Here is a 13,980-nt window from a genome sequence, read left to right as displayed (position 1 = left end):
GGGGATCGTTAACTGTGCGCCGGAGATCCTTTCCTAATTTCTCCCAAGACTCAAGAGTTATTTGGCCCTCGTGGGTGAGCCACGGCGCAAAGAAATCAACACTTCCAAGGAACCTGACAAGTGTGGTCTTAGAAACCTTAATCCCTTTGCTACGCAATAATGCTTTTAACGGATTAAGCAACATTGAATGGCTAGATGAATTTCCCATTTTCAGTTTAAAGCGGGAAGACACGTCCGCTATCTTATTTTCAGTTTAAAGCGGGGGAACAAGTCTGCTATTCTTTCAGTTTAAAGCGGGGAAACACGTCCGCTATCTTAGGGTGCGTCCACCCTCCAACCACGAGATATACCTCACTCGCGGGGCCCAGACGGTAAGACTGACCTCGCTTACCTTCTACTTACCGGGCAACGTAGAGGAAGTTCCCCGTACGGGCCACCAGCTGCTCGGCGCCGTCCTCGTCCAGCAAGAGACAGAGACCGAACACTTTGCACGGGGTTCCTTTATTGCTCGGCAAGCAGGAGATCCAGCTTCGATCTCTTCTGGGCAGGAACTTCCCTTACACCCGCGTAGCAAGGGTTTATATGCACAATACACGTCACAAATCAGGTGATAGGCTAGAAGCGCGGGGATAGGACAATCTCGTGGCAAGGCGGGAAGGAGCGAGCTAGAGCGGGAAATCTAAGGCGGGAAGGAGCGAGCAAGAGCGGGAACTCCCTGAGATGAGGAAGAACCCGGAAGCAGGGAGTCGGCGCCATCTTAGGGGCACGGTTCCTCCGGTCTGGTTCCCTACATTTAAGTACTTCGTAAGTCTCACGCACTTCCTGCTTGCCTTGTGGAACACTGAGGGACACCAGTCTTCGGGTTTTTGTTTCGGACTTGGGACTCTGTTCTTCTTAAGTCTTGACTTGAGCAGTCGTTTTGCCTCTCTAGACTTCAGTATCCTCGTTTGCAAAATGGGAGTAATAGTGTCTGCATTTCAGTGTCACAAGGACTAATGATACCATGTGCCCAGTAATGTTTGTTGAATGAGTAAAAGAATGAATGGATACGTAAATGAGTGATTCATTCAGTGGATTGGACTTTGCCAGTTTCCTTGTGAGCACTGTAACGTGAAGGCAAACACTCTCTTTGGCCACGTTCCCTGGTCTTCCTTGCTTATCATCCTTAGGTAAAAGCTCCTGGTGCTCTATGCCTGCCTTTCTTTTTGCTGTGAGTTGGTTTTATCTTCTTACAAGGGAAGTAAAGTGGTGAGTTCTTTAAGGGAGGGACCTGGTCTGTTCCACTCTCAGCTTGGCAGATGCTGGGAAGGTGGTAACCAGCCGTGTGTCCTTTTTGGCCAAAATGACTCCTGAGTGTTGTGGAGAATCAGAGGCCAGGCCTGAGACAGGCCCTTGGGAAATGGAGTGTGGGAGTAGTTTAAGCCCTCCCCAGACACCTGGACATATTACTCTTGTGTCCTTGAAATGGAATGGCTGAGATGTTGAGCTACTCATGGAGGAAGAGATAGAAAAGCCTGCAGACTGACTTAAGAATTGGACACACAGGGCCAGGAGAGAAATGTCAAGGTAAAGGAAATAGGGGAAATGCTTGTGTCTGGCTAGCTTTACTGGACAAATGATGGACTGTTGTGGACAAGACTGTGGGTTGGAGTTATGGGTGGGGATAATCGGTTCATGGCACCTCCTGACTGCTCACTGACCCTTTCTTCTTAAGACAGTTAAGTCTTCACCATCCCACCTAATAGAGCAATTGAGAGAGGCTGGAAATAATTCAACAAATTCAGTTCCATCCCTGGGAACAGAGTGCAGATCTCACGAAGTTAATGGTGTGATAGCCCACAGAGACATTCTTTTATGAGAAGAGCATGTACAGCAACAATTAGGCCTTTCAAACCCTACTAAGGGACAGTGCCTCACCCCAGGTAGTAAGAGATAACAGCCCAGTGGTGTGTAGACAATGCACAGGTTGGTCATGGAAAACCTGCACATGAAATCCTGCATAATAGAGAATAATCTCCCTACAGAATTTCACCAGAAAGTTATGGGAAGGATGAGCCAAGAAGTATGAAAAGGGGGAAGAAAAGAAGATTAAAGAAATAAAAGGCACAGAGACCAAATAAGTGGCTGCGTCATGTTAATGGCAGGGCACTGGAATGATGAACACTGAACTTTTCATATAGAGAGGAACACCAAACTCAGTCCCTGGATCGACCTAGATGCTGCTGGGTCCCTATGGATGGAGTTGCCTGGTTGGGTCTTTGTCTTTTTGTTACGTTTAAAAGAGTTTGCTTTGCATAGAGGATATAGCAGAATGGGAACTCCAGCCAAGTCAAGCTGGAAGGCAGGCTGTAAATGCTGCCCAGAGTTTAATGTGCATGTCAATCACCTGGAGATCTTGCTAAAATGCACATTCCCATTCAGAAAATTGGAGTTCCCAGTGAAGGCCGGTGCTACTTTGAGGAGTAAAGGCTTGGGCAACAACACACACACACACACACACATACACATGCAGTAGTGCCCGTGCACCTATACACGATCCAGCACCAATTTAAAAAATTTCACACAGAAGTGACCTGAAATCCCGTGGATAACCACTAGTTGATTGGCTTATTACTTTTTTTTTTTTTAAATTTTTGACAGGCAGAGTGGACAGTAGAGGGAGACAGAGAGAAAGGTCTTCCTTTTTGCCATTGGTTCACCCTCCAATGGCTGCCGCGGTAGGCGCACTGCGGCCGGCGCACCTATGGCAGGAGCCAGGTGCTTCTCCTGGTCTCCCATGGGGTGCAGGGCCCAAGCACTTGGGCCATCCTCCACTGCACTCCCTGGCCACAGCAGAGAGCTGGCCTGGAAGAGGGGCAACCGGGACAGGATCGGTGCCCCAACCGGGACTAGAACCCGGTGTGCCGGCGCCGCAAGGCGGAGGATTAGCCTAGTGAGCCGCGGCACCGGCCTGGCTTATTACTTTTCACGTAGCTCCACCATAGAGTTGAGGGGGAAAATAAATGATGACTCCACAAAACCAAATGCTTCTAACTTATTTTTGTAATGGGAGCCCAGGTTATATTAACAATTAATAGTAAGGGAAATTATCTTAGCAAGATTTTATGTATTTCAGAATTAAAAAAAAATTAGTCCTTAAGAGACTGCGAGAGTTATTTGCCTTTATGGAATTGTGCCCTTAAATGCCTCCCTGGGGAGAAATCGCAGAGCAGTAAGGAAGAAATGGATTATTCAATCAATGGTGTTGGGATAATAGTTTAGCAATTTAGGAAAAAAATTGATTTAGAGTCTCATATTACTGTACACCAAAATTAAATTTTAATGGATGAAAGAACAACACATAATATAAAAAGAACTACAAAAATACTTGATAAGGTTAAAAGAGTTGAGAGAAATCATAAAAGTTACAAATGTTATTAGGTAATAGTAAATATTTTGGTTTGTAGCCCTCTCTGTTCCTACTCCTCCATAAATAAATGAAATAAAAATTGCAATGGAAGAGTACAAACATCACCCCAGTCAAGAGACAAAACAATTCTGTGAACTTTATGCATTTGTCAAAACTTACAGAATGCTACCCCTAAAGGGAAAACTTTATGTGGATTAAAAAATTACAAAAGGGACATAAAAGACAGCATAAGTGCTGAAAATGCAGAAAGAAAAATATTTGGAATATACCTAACGAACTAAAGGTTGATGTTCTTGGTACAATAACAAGAATACTCAATTTGGTGAGCACAATATTAATATCCCAACAGACATATAAATGTTCAGACAAGTCACCAAACAGGAAAGTTAAATAGCTAAAATAGTAAGTTACAAATGTACTTGTCACTGGAATTTTATGTATCTCCCAGCAAAACAGACCAAAATCAAGGGTAAAAGGTAATCCCTGATGTTACCAAGGGTGTAGTGTGGTAGGCTGATCATGGCCTCCAGTGATGCCCATGTCCTAACAATGAATGGTACCTTACGAAGTAAAAGGGATGTGCAGGTGTGATGAAGAATCTTGAGGTGGGGAGACGGCCTTGGGTTATCCTGGTGGGTCCTACCTGTGAAGGACGATTGTCCTTGCATGAGGGTGACAGAGAGAGGTTTGTCTACAGAAGAGTATCGGAGATGTGATGACAGAAGCAAGATGTTGGAGTGTTGCCAGGAAGGGGTTGTGAGCCAAAGAACGGAAGTGACATCCAGAATCTAGAAAAGGCAAGGAAACAGGTTGCCCCCTAGAACTCCCAGGAGGAACCAGCACGGCTGACTATTTGGCTGCATCCCAGTGAAAGTGATTTTGAATTTCTGGCCTCAAGAAACCATTAAGTAATACACTGGTTTTGGGCTAAGCCTCCAAGTTTGTGGTAATTTGTTATAACAGCAATAGGAAACTAATACACGTAGTAAAACAGCCTTGGAATGCAATGAGATCTCAAGACCACAACCTCTGACTTTCAAATAAATAAATCTTTAAGAAAAAAAAAAAAAAAGAGCACAACCTCTTCTGCAAACATTTTCACAATATGTAGGAAAAGCTATGAAAGTTTTATATCTAATGATTTAGGGATTCCATATCTGGGAATCTATTTTAAGGAAAGAATTTGGTCATGAAAACAGCTCTTGCATGAAAATGTTCATCATTATCGTAATAGCAAAAAACTGGAAACAAATCAAATGTTCAACAGAAAGGGAAAGATTGAATAAGCTACAAACTGAAGTTTTAGAATATTTTTAATATTACAAATATGGGTAAATGTTATATAAGTATCATATAGTGAGGATGACTTTCTATTCATTTGTTCCATCTTTTCAGATTTTCTAGAATGACTGTGTATTAGTTTTACAATAAAATAATTATTAAACTCAGTCATTGGAAATGGAGGGCAGATGGTCTTGGATCTGGAGGCTGGTGTCACGGCCAAACCTCACAAGAAGTAGATCTGAGGAGGCTGTTTAGGGACAGAGGCGGGGAGGAAGGGGGACCAGTGCAGGGGTCTCCAGGGCCTGGCTGGGGAAGGTGGGAGTCGCAGAACAGTGAAGGGTGACAGCTGGTTAAGGAGAGGAGTACGGGCGCTGTGACGATGTAGGCTCCAGAAGAGTCAGCTGGGATCTTCACACGCTTCCCAAAGCCCATCTCATTAGGAGTAGGAGGAGTGGGCACTGCTGATTGCCGCCCAATACCCATGCTCCCTTCCAGGTTCTGGCAGGACCTCAACACTGGGCTGTAGGTTCCCTCCCTCCTCCACGCAATCCAAGGGAAGGGAGTCCACCCCAGCCCTACTGGAGGTGGGGAGGGAGTGGGGTGGTGCTGACCAGTCTAAACGACTCACAGAGAACCCAACCTACCACTCAGTGTACGTTTCCAGAGCCGAGGCTGAAGCTCCTGCAACCTCAGAGCTTGGACTCATGCTCTACACTCAGCAAATCCTCAGTCAGTGCGGCGGAAAGAAACAGTCAGCACTTGGCACCCCCAGCAGTGACCCCGGGCCTGGAGCGGAACACGGGGGGCTGAAGAGAGGGCTTTCACTGCCAGGGGAAACGTTCTCCATGTTCTCTACACCTAGAACGGAAGAGCACACTGCCCCAGGTGCTGTGGGGGCTACCTTCCCTCCTGAGGAAGTCACCCACAGAGCAGGGCAGAGCTGATGGAACCACCAAGACGTGGGGTCAGAGGTCATCTGACCTCTGGCTTCCGGTTCCCTAAGTCAAACATTTCCTTTTCGTTTAGGACGCTTTGTGCTGGGCTTCCTAATGCATAATGTCATAAGTATCTGGGGAGTTTTAATGGCAAATTAAAATATAAAAATATATCTAGAATCCAAATTATTCTGGACAGACTAAAATCACACAAGTGATTTATAATTAGGTCTAGATTTTTATCTAGGGAAGGAGTTAGTTGTTTGCTAGATTGGCAGGCGGGGAGAGATGCTCTTTCAGGTCTGGAAGGGGTGAATGTGTGGTTAATTTGTTGGGAAAAACATGGGCCAAGTAAGAGCCTCTTGTCTAGGGAGGCGGGTGCCTCAGCCAGGGTGGGAATTTTAGGATGCAGTAGCAAGCAGCCCAGCAACAAAGGTTTATTGCCTACTCTGCTACATATCTACGGTGGGTGGATGGGTAGGTAGGCTTTTCTCATTGTAACATCTCGGGGTTGATGGAGCAGTCAACCTCAAATGTTGCTAGTCTCCTTGCCGGAGGAAAAGGAAGACCTCCGGAGTATGTCAGACAGGGAATTAAATGCTCCAGCCCAGAAATGATGTGCAGAGCTGGCTTCCTGGATGCATAACTTGTGAGGGCACACAGACTTCCCCCATCAAAGGACCCCATGATTCGCTTCGTGTTCTGGTCTTGCCATCTTGAAATTATTTTTGAAAAAGGAAGGGGCTCCTCAGTTCCATTTAGCACTGGGCCTTATGAATTAGGTAGCCAACCTGGGGATAGGTGTCACTTATACTCACACCTCGTTGGCCAGATGCGGCCACATGGCCCCACCCCAACCACAAGGGGGCAGAGAAATGCAATTCTATTTTGTGACAGAAGGAGAAACACTGGAAATGGTGAAGAGCAGACAAGATAACTCCAGAGTGTCTGTCATAGATCTTTTGAGAGGGTGAGTCTTCTCTTGGTACTTAGACTTCTGGGTGAGTAGAAGAACCTGGGAGAATCTCAGGATGGGCCCAGTGCTGTGGTGTAGGAGGCTAAGCCTCCACCTGTGGCACGGGCATCCAGCATGGGTGCTGGTTCGTGTCCTGGCTGCTCCTCTTCTGATCCAGCTCTCTACTTATGGGCTGGGAAAGCGGTGGAGGATGTTTGGGCCCCTTCAGCGTGGGAGACCCGGAAGAAACTCCTGGCTCCAGATCAGCTCAGCTCCAGCTGTTGTGCCCATATGGGGAGTGAACCAGCGGATGGAAGAGTTGTCTCGCTGTCTCTCCCTCTCTCTGTCTATAACTCCACCTCTCAAATAAATAAATAAATAAAATCTTTTTTAAAACAACAGCTTTGGGGCCAGCACTGTGGCTTAGCAGGTAAAGCCACTGCCTGCAGTGCCGACATCCCATATGGGCACCAGTTTGAGTCCCGGTTGCTCCACTGCTAATCGAGCTCTCTGCTATGGCCTGAGAAAGCAGTGGAAGATGGCCCAAGTCCTTGGGCCTGTGCACCCATGTAGGAGACCCGGAAGAAGTTCCTGGCTCCTGGCTTCGGCTTGGCGCAGCTCCTGCTGTTGCAGCCTTCTGGGGAGTGGGCCAGTGGATGGAAGACCTCTCTCTCTCTTCCTCTCCTCTCTCTGTGTAACTCTTTCAAATAAATAAATAAATCTTTTAAAAAACGGTTTATAAAATAAAAGAATCTCAGGATCTTCTGTGAGAAAAGGAGAAAGAGTCCAGCTTCTGTTCCTGGAGACTCAAAGTTATGAAATCTGCTGAGCTGTCAAGAAGGACAGAATAACTAGGCTGAGGGTGAGGCTCAGGGTGAAGACCGTGGTGCCTGAAGGGGAGAACTTGCGCTGCGGGGCTGGGAGCTTCAATCATGATGGTCAGGTGTGGGATGCGACGGATGTGCTGCATCCTTGGAACCCACACCTGGGGCCATTCTTGCCTCTGAGCCGGGAGAGTCCACTGCAGTGGATGCATGGGCTCAGGCTCTGACAGACAAAGGTTGACAAGTTCTATCTGCAGGAATCCGTGGCATTCCAGTTCTCTGCCTTGTCAGCATTTTGGAAGAAGGAACAAAATTCCTCTTCTGATTGGTTCAGCTCTGCAGTTCTTAGAAACTGCGAGGAGGAGGAGCCTGCTTTAGAGGGCCACGCTGGATTCCTGCTTGTAGGACGCGAACAGTCACTCAAAACAATGCGGAAGAAGGTGTTCTCAAGCATGTCTTGAGTCAGAAAAGCAGCTCGCACGGTTACTTGAAGCCGAGCCAGAAGAACCAGGCTCATGCAGAGTTGTCAGCAAGAGCCCTTCAGTGTGGGAGGGACATTTCTCCCAGTGCTGGGGCAGCCAAGTCAAGTCCCAGCGGGGCCACTGTTGTAGAACAGCTGCTATGGGGAGAGCAGGTTCCTGGGGCCTGAACTTGACCAGGCTGTGGAGGCTAGGAGGTGAGTTCATTGCTTGGAGAAGACCTGCTTGAAATCCATGGCATGAGCAAGAGGCCCGTGAGATTAGTTCCGCCCTGTACTTGTTCACCTGAAGGTCAGGGCTCCTTGGGTTCTTGCAGGGAGTCTCCTGGAAGACAGGTATGGTGAGGACAAAAGGATACGGCGTGGTGAACTTGACCAGATGGGCATTTCATTGTACTTGGTGCTCTTGGTACCTTGCCCAGGTGCCCTTTACCTGGAAGAAGCACCATTTCCCCATCTGTTCTGTGTGTTGGTTGCTAAAGGCTCTCAGGAACTCCTTCTATTGTTGGAGTTTAAGTGTCCCCTACTGGTGGGACACAGCCAGTAACTGACAAAGGTACAAAGGCCTGGCCCTCCCATCTCAGAGTGGGCCAATTCAACCCAGAGCTCCCTGGTAGGCTCCAACTGATGCTCCATCCTTTTTTGGCATCTTCTCCTGCCCTGCCTGCTTTCCACACCCTTCTCTCCTGACATCCCTCCTCTTATAAAGTTTGTGTACTCAAATCTCCATCAGCTTTGGCTTCTAGGGTTCTCTCTCTCTCCTGTAGGCTTTGGGAGGTTTTTGGCTAGGAAGGACACAACTGCTGGCAGTGGCTTGGGAGAGGTGGGGGAGGGAGGCATGGCTCTCTTTCTTTGTGGGCTAACAAAAGCTTCCCAAAGCCTGGAGGGTGGAAATTATGGACAAGGATCTCTGCAAGGCCAAGGGGGCTCGCCACTCATGATGCAAAGGTCTGCAGTCAGCTCTCAAAGAAGGGGCATGGGCTGGGCGCTGAGCTGTCGCTACATCTTGATGCAGGTCAGCATGGTTTGGGGAAAATGTCTAGTCACAGTTTGGGCCATTTCTTCTCTTCTTCTTGTCCCTCCTCCCTCCCCTGTCTTCCCTGCTTTGCCCCTGCCTTGACAGCTCTGTTTGTAAACCACCACTCTTCTATCTGTGCCTTTGTTCCTGCTATCCCTTCCCCTTAGATTGCCTCTCCCTGGTTGACCTTCCAGGAGTGACTCCAAATTACTTTCTCCTCTGCAGACTTTTTCTTGGTCCTCCATCCCAGGGGCAACTTCCTAGCCCCTCTCCTGGACTCTTCCCTGCCCATCTTCCCCACCTCGGTCAGTGCTGACTTCTAAGTAGTGGTGGCACCGGTTTATTACACTTCCAGGCTGTACAGTTAGGCCATAAGTTCCTGGGGGCCCAGGACTTCTTTGAGTCTCCAGGGCCCTGCTCCATGCCTGGCACCAAGCCCCTGGGGTGGACACAGTGCACCTGACTCACTAGTCATACTCACATCGTTCCAGTGCCCACTTTACATGACGGAGTTGGAAAATGAAAAATCTGGACTCCCCTGCATGTGGGGTTCTTAATGGGTTTGAGACAGAGGCCAGCTCTTTGTTGCTTGCACTGGCTCTGCTGGCAAGCAAGCTTTGGCCACTGACACTCTGGGTTTGCTCGCAGTGCGTTTGAGAGACTGGTCGTGCGTTTCATCTGAGGAGTCTTCAGATGCTTAGTGGGGACACTCCCACGTCCTACATTACAGGGCCTGGTTCAGTTCCCAGCTGCAGCTCCTGACTCCCACTTCCTCCTAATGCAGACCTTGGGAGGCAGCAGTTAGGGCTCAAATAATTGAGTCCTTCTCACCCATGTGGGATCCCTGGATTGAGTTTCCAGCTCTTGGCATTGACCCTGGCCTTGCCCTGACCATCATAGGTGTTTGAGTGGTGAAACAGTGGATTTGAGTTCTCTTTGTCTCTCTTTGCCTCTAAAATTAAAAAAAAATTATGTAAATAACCGTGCATGGATTTCAAAATTTGTACCAAAATAAGCTTATATTTTAATTCTGATTTTCCTCAGATATTTGAAGTGCCCTCTTGGGTGGCAGTGCTCAGGACTGGGGACTTCTGGGCATGTGACCGACCAGTCAGGGATGTATTCCTGTGTGTGTGGTAGAGGCAGTGGCAATCCTGCTGAGTGCTGTTTTGGGTGTCAGTCTCTGTCAGTACCTCCAAGAGTTTTCCAAGTTTTTCTTTATTATTTGGAAGGCAGAGATCTACAGACAGAGAGGGAGAGGAGAGAGAGAGGGAATTTCCATTTCCTGGTTCATTTCTCAAATGGCTGCAATAGCAGAGTCTGGGCCAGGCTGAAGCCAGGAGCCTGGAACTCTGCCCAGGTCTCCCACATGGGTGGCAGGGGTCCAAGCATTTGGGTCATTTCCCACTGCTTTCCCAGGTGCATTAGGAGTGAGCTGGATCAGAAGTGGAATAGCTAGGACTCGAACTAGTGCATGTATGGGATGCTGGTGTCGCAGATGGTAGCTTAACCCACTGTGCCACAGTGCTGGCCCCTAGTTTCTCCTCTTGTATCTGCTTTTGGTTAATACAGTTCAAATAGCCTCTGTGTCCTCAGCAAGTGGTATAGTTACCATTGGAGCCCATTCAACGTGTCTAGCATCAGGCTTGCATCAAGGACTCCCGCCTGCATTTGGCCAAGCCTGAAAATCTGTACTTCAGCAAGGGCATGTGGTCCCTTCCGTCCTCACAAAGCAGTGCTGTGTGGCTGTGTGGGGTGGGGGTCCCAAGAGACAAGCAAGACAACTGCGACCCACAGCCTGGGCCTCCTTCACCACTTAACCCCAGGCCTTTTTTTTTTTTTTTTTTTTTTTTTGAAAAATAAGCTCTAGAGAAATGATAAGGAGTTTTAAAAATACAAGCCCATTGGGACTGCCTGCAGCATCTCACTCCCTGGCACCTTGTCCTCATCACCCCTGGCTCTCAGCACATGGCCAGACCCAAGTCCCAGTCCCCAGGGCCTTGTCCGCCTGCCTCCTTGGCCACCTTTGGCTCCAAGGCCTCTGCTCCGAGGTCCAGCCTGGCCAGGAGTGGCCAGCGGAGCAGGGAGAGTCAGAGTGACCCACATCCTGAGAGATAAGGCCATGGTTTGTTGACTCAGGGACTTGGTCATTCTCTAAATAAACTTTCCTGCTACAAAAACTTCTCTTTCAACTGGAGCTGTGCATTTCCCTGTTATCCTTTCCCAGGGGAGAAACTTGCATTTTGCTTTTTATAAATCAATGTAAACTGTTCCCACACTCATACCCACCATACACCGAGCTGCTTTGAGCCCCTCTTCCCTCCACAGGCCATGGAGGTGATGGCAGTGGCACAGCCTCTTGGAGCCCCACAGGGTTTACGAGTGGGGGTGGGGGTGAGGCATGGGGAGGGAGACTCGGTTTCTGCTATAAGGCAGGAAATCTTCAGCTTGACGATAGATCCTCTTGATGTTTGCTGTAGTTGCTTAGCTGAATAGAAGGAAGGATGCAGGAAAGGAGCTACAGGATGCCCAACATCTCCATGCCAGAAGGGCTGGCAGCTACCCAAGCCGAATTGCACTGGCCTCCCCAACCACATAGCCGTAGTGCTGGAGTGCCATGGTGCTTGTGGGTCACCTTGACACAGAGCTGCTGTGGTCTCTGCCTCCCGCCAACTTCTGACACTGTGTGAGTCAGGTAGGCCCGAGGCCTGCGTGTTGACTCAACATCTCATGTGTATTCTGTAGGCCAGAGGAATGGGGCAGTGTGAAGAGGCTGGGGTCTCCCCCAAGCTTGCACTGGTCCAGATCTGATGTTCACCGTCTCCACACACAGAGTCCCTGTTGCTGGCACCTCTCGCTGGCCCAGAGCCCCCACTCGTCATGACTCACAGGTGAAGGCAGAACACAGAGGGGAGGACAAAGTGTCCTGAGTCCAGCCTCCCTCCCACCCTCCACCAGAGCTCTCAAGGAAGTCCTTTTCTGAGTGGGAGCTGTGGAAGGCAAGGATTTGTTCTTGCCAGATCCAGGTTTTGTTGAGATATGAAAGACCTTCTAAATGTTCCCACAGCTTCTCAGAATATTGGGAAGGCTTAATGTTCTCTTAGTGCGTTTTCTGTTGCTAATGACGCAATACCACACATTGGGTGAGTTTGAAAGAAAAGAGCCTTACTTTTGTTCCTGGTTCTAGAGACTCAAGGTTGTGGGGCCACACCTGGGGATGACCTTGCTAGCAGAGTCTCGAGGTTCTACGGGGCGTTGCACGGCAGGAAACAGCACGCACAGCTGTTCTCTGGTCTCTCTCACCCTCTCTCCCTGTCCTTATAAAGCCAGCAGGACTCAATCATGAGGGATCACCTGAAGACTACCGTACTGCTAACAACCTGCAGAGGCCCCACCGGGAAACACCACCGTCAGACTGAGTTTCTACCCTCTCCATAGCCCACAATGGGGATTAAACACCAACAACATCTTGTTCACACCTCCTGGCATCTCATTCTAAGTCATGCTAAAGAAGAGGCAGGCTCCATGTCCCCTGGCCGGGGTGGGACTGAAAGTTCTTTCTGAACTCAGGGAAAGGAACTTATGGCAGGGGGACTGGGAACTGAGGAGTTGAGATGTTCTCCTGGGTCTCCTTCAAGGCAGAAATCCAGGTGGTGGAGGATATGTGTGGCTAATGGAGACGGACTTGGAAACTCTGGTAGAGCTTCCCTTATAGAGTGGCCAGTGCGACCAGGGAAATATGATTGAGTAGAGATAGCGGTGGGGCTGACACCATGGCACAGTGGGTAAAGCTGATGACTACGACGCCGATATCCCATATGGGTACTGGGTGCTCCACTTCCAATCCAGCTGCCTGCAAATGGCCTGGGACAGCTTTGGAAGATGGCCCAAGTGTTTGGGCCTTTGCAACTCACATGAGATATCTGGAAGAAGTTCCTGGCTCCTGGCTTTGGCCTGCCCAGCCCTTGGCATTGTGGCCATCTGGTGAGTGAACCAGGGGATGGAAGATCTATCTCTCTGCCACTCTGCCTTTCCAATAAATAAATAAATATTTTCTTTTTTTTAAGGAACTAGAGTGGGGAGGCTCAGTTTTGCTAAGAGGTCCTGCAATATGCCTGCATGCCCTTGACCCCTGTAGGGTTTAGAGGAAGCCCAGAGACATGACCACAGTCCCTAGAAAGGGGCAGGGAAGGGACTGAGAGACAGCATGCCAGGCAAGGGGACTCCCCCGGATCATCGCGGACAGAGCTGAGGGGCAGGAGGTGGGGAGCCCAGTGTCGGGGGTGGGGTTGAGTGAATGGTCTAGCCAGCAGACCACACAACAGCGTCCAGCTGGGTTTGCATCTCTGCTTTCCATCCAGATTGACTTCTCACCTTGCAAATTTCCCATAATCCCCTGGAGTCAGCACCAATTCCCCATGATGCTGATTTAAAGAGGTGCCTGATTGCCCATGTGTTATTTTCCTCAGCAACAAATTAAGGTAATGAACATAGCCTGGCCATTCGTCTTCATGCTGCTGGCTTTGGAGGCTGTGAGGCACCAGGGTTGCTTTGTGTTGGTAGAAATGGTCTGAGAGACGGGGGTTGCAGAGAGCTGCTGGGGTGGTGAGCAGGCTACCCTCAAAGTCCTCAAAGACTCTAGGCTGATGGAGAGAAAGGAATCGATGTTGGCATCACGACAAGTTAATAAGAGAACTCCATCTGCTCCCCACCGTGGGGCCTCCAGTGCCCACGTCTGCCTTGTCTTCTCTGGACTGGGGAGTTGGTGTGTGTGCAGGGTGGCTGCAGATCCCCCAGGCCTTTTCCTGGCACTGAATCCCCCCATGGCTGTGGTCATGGAGGTGTCCTGTGGGAGCCTGCCTGGACAGGAAGAACACAAATGAAGGACGAGGTGGGCGAAGGGAGAGTCTAGGATCCAGCCAGGTGCTGAGCAGCTCCAGTGGCACTCAGTGGCTCTGGTTGCACACTGAGGGGAGGTCAGGATGCTGCAAGAAGTGTGTCAAGGGGTAGGGGGAGGAATGCAGGAGCCATGGCCCCAGCCAGGCATTCCCTTGGGTCAGCTTTCCCCCAAAACATG

Source organism: Lepus europaeus, chromosome 10 (assembly GCF_033115175.1).
Source record: "Lepus europaeus isolate LE1 chromosome 10, mLepTim1.pri, whole genome shotgun sequence".
NCBI lineage: Eukaryota > Metazoa > Chordata > Mammalia > Lagomorpha > Leporidae > Lepus > Lepus europaeus.
Note: the sequence above shows the minus strand (reverse complement) of the source record.